Source organism: Pinus tabuliformis, chromosome 1_2, assembly GCF_031772625.1.
Source record: "Pinus tabuliformis cultivar Carrire ecotype Pingquan chromosome 1_2, CPIR1, whole genome shotgun sequence".
NCBI lineage: Eukaryota > Viridiplantae > Streptophyta > Pinopsida > Pinales > Pinaceae > Pinus > Pinus tabuliformis.
The window spans coordinates 861,130,046-861,136,189 of record NC_142298.1 but is presented as its reverse complement, the minus strand read 5'-3'; positions in this window follow the sequence as shown (position 1 = coordinate 861,136,189).

Genomic DNA, 6,144 nt, shown 5'->3' with positions numbered 1-6,144 from the left:
TAAATAAAAGGGGGGTTGTTGTTGGCCACAACATATAGTTAGTTCTAGATTGTAAGCAGAGTATCACTGCTCATATTCCTTCAAGTTACATGATTCATATGCTATGACCTTCCCTTCTTGGATCAAAACACCACTGAGCCCCTTTTTACTTGCATCTATGCATACCACGAATGACTTTTCCAGATCTGCTACTTTTAACACCAGTGCAGTGGGGAATAATTGTTTTAATTGTTCAAAACTTTACTGGCAATATGCTATCCAATTAAAGGTACGTCCCTTTTTTTGAGCGAGGTCATAGGAAAATCTATTTTTGAAAAAAAATTAATGAATCAGCGGTAATATCTTGCTAGGCCCAAAAAGGACCTAATGTCTGCAACATTTTTCAGGGTTGTCCATTCCATAATAGTCTTGATCTTTTCTGAATATACCACTCTATGTTTAGCTAATGTAACATGGCCCAAATATCGAATCTTGTCTTTATAAAAATCACACTTGCTATATTTGGCATACAACTGATTGTCTCGCAAAATCTGCAAAACCATTCTCAAGTGTTTTTCATGCTCTTCCCGATTTTTTGAATAAATTAATATCATCAATAAAAATCAATACAAACTTATCTAGGAAGGGCTGAAATATGTTGTGCATCAATCTTAGAATGTGCTTGGGGAATTTATAAGGCCGAAAGGTAGTACTACGAACGCGTAATGATCGTATCGAGTTCGGAAACAAGTTTTACAAATGTCTTCATCCTTAATTTGGATTTGGTGATAGCCAGACCTTAGATCAATTTTTGAGAATACGTTGGCTGCTTACTTGGTCAAATAATTCTTCAATACGAGGTAAAGGATACCTATTTTTTATGGTAAGTTTATTTAGCTGTCGGTACTTGAACATAGCCTTAAGGTTCCGTCCTTTTTTTCAAACAAATAGTACAGGAGCTCCCCAAGGTGATACACTGGGGCGAATGCACCCTTTATCAAGAAGTTCTTGAAGCTGCATTTTGAGTTCTATTAATCCTGGGACACTCATGCAGTAAGCAGTCTTGGAAATAGGGGTTGCTCTAGGCATTAGTTCAATGGTAAAGTCAATATCATGTCTAGGTGGCAATCCAAGAATGGATTCCGGAAATACATCCTCAAAGTCTTGAATTATAGGGATACTTTCTAATGAAGTCATTTTTTTTTTCATTAGAGTACCCAACTTGGAGAGAATAAATCTGGCAGCCTTTCCTTATTTATTTTCCTAGCTGATTTGCAGTAATAGGGCGCAACTTTAGATTTTTCTTGATTCCTTGAATTTATTTTCTTTGCCCTAATTATGTAAGGTAGCTTACATATTTCTCCTTACAGTCTACCTCGGACCATCATCCTTCCAACCAGTCCATGCCAATTAGTACATCATATGAACCTAAGGGTAGTATGTTTAAGTTAACATGGATGGATTGTCTTTTAAAGTTTTATCCGACAATTTTCTGTTTTCGCAGACACCTTTCTCTTAGATCCCGTGGCTAATTGGACCAGCCATGATTTCTTAAATCTGCTACTTGGTAGCTAACATTTCTCAATTACTTTGGGGCTGATATAACTTAGACTAGCACCTGGATCAAATAAAATAGAAACGGGTTAATCAACAATCATACCTTCACATTCGATCATGGTAGGTTGGTATTCTTCTTGGTGAGCGTCCAAAGCGGCATTAATTATGGGAATACTTCTTGCTATATCTCTAACAATGGAGGCTTCCTGTATATTGGAGAGTTGTTTCGTTCGAGATCTCTGTGGGAATTTCTTATAATAATGAGACTCCCCACATCCCCAACATTAGAGAGATTGTTTTGGCAGTTGATCAGATGCATGTTTATTGGTGCCCTTTGACTGTTTACTTTCGGTGTATGTTGGAAATCTAGGTGGATTCCTGCTAAATTTCCCAAAGGTTCTTTGCTGATTGTTCCAACCATTTACTAATTCCTAGAGTCTGTTTGGGGGTATATTCTTCATTCTTCTGCTGGAAGCTCCCTTTGGTGCCTCACTTTTCTACTTCATCTGCTGGTAACATATACGGGCTTTTCAACCACATCATCCATCGTTCTAGGATAATCAAATTCTAATTTCTCTTTCATGAAATTTGGCAGACTGCTAATAAACCGTTGAATTTTGGATTTTTCCTCATGCATGTATGGGACATATCATAACAAGGAGGTGAACCACTTCACATATTCGTCCATGGTCAAGGTCCCCAACTTTAGCTCATGGAATTTCTTAGCTTTTTCATCATAATGATGCTCAGTCAAGTACTTGTCCTTAAAATATTTTTGGAATTCTTGCCACATCACTTGTTCTTCATCAATCTTTCTCACTATTTTAATCTCCTCCCACGAGAGAGTGGCCTTTCCCCATAACTGGTAAACTTCCAATCGTGCTTTGAGTTTGTCTGTATATTCATAAATCTAGAAATATTTACCCATGTTGATCAACCATGCTTTGGCTACCTCTTAAGATTCTCCCTCGAACAGTGACGGTTTTATTTTTTTAAACTCAACCTGTAATTCTATCTTCTTCTTTTTGGTCTTTCATTGATCTGAAACGTTATCAGAATGCCCCTCTTCATCCTCCTTGTGTCCTTTTGTTGATTCTACATTTTCTTTGCCGTGATGGGCTGTTGGGGTTTTCTCCCTATCCTCCGTATTGGGGTCAAGTCCTCGTCAATTTTGACGATAATATAAGATTTTGAGCATCTTTTCCTATTCCTGTCTCAGATGTTCATTGTCTATCCTTAAATTCATCATTTCTGCAAACAACTGCTGCACAGTTTCCAACAATGTAGTGTTGTCTTTCTAGGATTCTTCTCCTAGTTGTATCCAAATATTTGGATTGGTCTCCACATATGGCACCTCTGGCTGGTTTGATACTCTAGGGTCCCTCTGCATTCTGTACCTTGATGTGAACTGTAGCCTCTAATTCTTTTGTTCTTTGTGTTCACAGTTTCCAAACTCAGTTGTTTATAAAATAAAAAAATATGAGCTTAATTTTAACATACAATATTTATCCCAGATATCCCAGTGTTTGAGCTTGGGCTTTGATACCATCTGTAACACATCACACTACCATAATATGCAATAATAATAATAATAATGACATTGACAATTAATTGATCCTACCATATATATATATATATATTACTATGAAACTATGCAGCCCTTGGCATATTTGACTATGGTAATGATTGGCATTAAATGATGCTTAATATGATAAGAAGGGACTTGAATGAACTGTCGATGGATTTTAAGTGTTGAGGATTCTACCTCATCATGAGCTGACTTGGAGAACCCCACCCGTATGCATGTTGAACTAAATGTGTGCCATCTATTCTGAACATTTATTGACAATCTAGTTCTCTAGCAGAGGATTGGAGTCTTTAATGTCGGGCACCACTCCATCGTAGGATCTGCAGTGGTAAAATCTAAGGGTTCACATGATGACTAAAAACCCTAAATTCCTCTACGCTTGTCAATTCATCTCATTTCTCATTTTCATTAGGTGGTTCTGTGTGAGTGATGCACTCTGCAACCAGGTCGGATTCGGCACTTGATTGTAGTGATTACAGTTGGCAGTTCACTTCATGGTGTATTTCCATGGTGATTTTGAATGTTCTCGTCTCGTCCTTACTTGGAAATGCATGGTAACTCATCAATCACTTATCTTCTCATTCTTTGAAATTATTACAGTCCTTCAGTGTCATTTTTTGTTAATGATTGCTAAGGGCTTCTGATGGCAGGTCTGTGATGGTGGTCGCCTCCTTCTCCAGTTGAACCGCAAGCATACGAGGCATGTCTTCCTCTCGAGGTAAGGTTTCAGTTCTAAACTTGAACCTCTAACTGTATGCAAGATTATGTGAGTGGAAAGATTAATTTGTTGTTTGGAATTTTAGGCCCTCGGCCCCTCCATGATAGGAAAGGCTCTCCTTCAGGTAAGGGATAGGCTTGACCCATAAGGGCTTCTTATTTGCAAGGTTAAGTTTGACTGCCGAGACTCTAATTCTTAACGTGGCCTTGCAGGTATGCCTCAGGACTTGCCGAGACTCTAATTCTTAACGTGGCCTTGCAGGTATGCCTCAGGACTAGCGGTCTTTCTAGGACACTGCTAAATTAAACCTCCTAACAACGGTTTCATACTCTTTGTTCCAGGTCAGTTTCTTGAGTCCTTTTGCAACTGAAAGAATGGAAGAGTTTAACATTTTTCTCTTTGACGAACACTGTTAGGGTTTAAGCTGAGATTGTTATGGATTGTGCTTATAAAATTACTTGAGGGTTTGTTATTAAGTTATTAAGGGTTTGCGGCCTTGAGTGAACACTCGACCAACCCTCGTCAAATGTATAAGTCTAGTTTCTGCATTACTACTACTGTATTTTTATGATTACTATGTCTGGTTAAGAGCCAGGTTACTGTGACTACATTGTATAAATATATTAAGCTACTCACTAAGAGTTTATTATAGTTTATTTTCTGGTTAGAGGTAGTATGGGTCTAAAATTTCGTTTGAATGTTATTACATTGAGCCCCACCGGCCTCGATCCATTTCTCACGAATGCGATGGGGATCCAGTTCTCATTACTATCTGCTAAAACTTTTATTTACGTATACGCATAAAATCTCAGTGTTATTTCTCCTTTATCGCTTGGTCGATTTGATTTATTACTTGCAGAACCTCACTGGTTTTTAACTAAGAAAAATAATTCTTTATGATCTGAGTATCTTTACTAAGACTATGGTTAATATTAGAATTTTGTTAGTTAGACTCATGTTCAGTTCAATTGCTAAGTTTAGAGGCAAACTACATATTTCACTTACTTTTCACTTAGTCGTAGCTTTCTAGGAATTTTTATATATCTGGTTCTTAACGAGTCTCAGTAGAAATGATCCATAAGCAATTGTAAATATAAATGTACATCTATCCTCTGTAAATAGAAAAATATTCGAACACTAATAAGCTACTATTCTAGGAATAATTAGTTATACATAATATAAAATTACAGAGTCATATAATTTAGGAAGATAGATAATATCCTCTATACTCTTAACCAAAATACATACTTCTTGATTGAATGACAATAGATATTATGGTTTCCTTCTTGTTTGAATGATAGTAGATAATTAACTTATCATAAAGCCTTCTGGAAATTAAATACTAAATCAAAATAGTCACTTATCTGTATCTGATTGAATTTAGATTTGCATATAAGATACTTGAATTTCCTGGAAGGTCTCACCACCCTTCCATGGACCTGGCAATTATGTCCAGCATCCCCCACTGAGCACCTCCTGCTCCTGACAGTCTCTAGACATGCACTATCTGGTATCTTGGGCTTCAGGACTATCGTCCAGCCTCAAGTCACATACCAGGTTTCCTGTTTTCCATTGCCATATTCCCACTGGTTCTTCCTACCCAGCTCTAGGAAAATTTTAGCAGCCCTCTGCTCTCCTCCCACCCCCTCCTTTGGGGAAGGGAGGTGGCAATTGTTTCTCAACTATTCCAGGAGTTAATGTAAATGTTTCTATTCAGTTTTCATTATCACACATTAATCAATTTCTTTTAACAAATATCATAATGTTTTGGTTTCTTTTGCAATCTTAGTTTCTTAATAATTGTGTTAAGCAAAATTAGAAGTTCTATGTAAAACTTGCTAAAATAAAAGTAAATATTGAGCAATAAGGGGTGTTACAACAGTTTTATAATATACGTTATGTTATTTATATATATAATAATGTTATGATTATAATAAAATAATAAGGTATCTTATTATTTGGTCTATATTTTTAAAATATATATTTATTAATAATGTTGATAAAAAATTTGTTATGATATGATATTTATGGTATGTTGTTTTTATCATTATTTATATTTTACAACATTCAACCTTTTTTACATGTAACTTATTTTTTGCAAAATATAAATCTTGTACATTAGGTTAGGTGTAGTTCTATAAAATTATCATGATTATTTATATCTTAAAAATGTATATTGATTAATAATTATTGTAAAAAAATCAAATTATTGAATTAAATCAAAATATAAATTAAAATACAAAATTTTATTTAATAGTTATTTATAGTTTTGAAATTTATTTTATTTGCTAAATTTTATAAA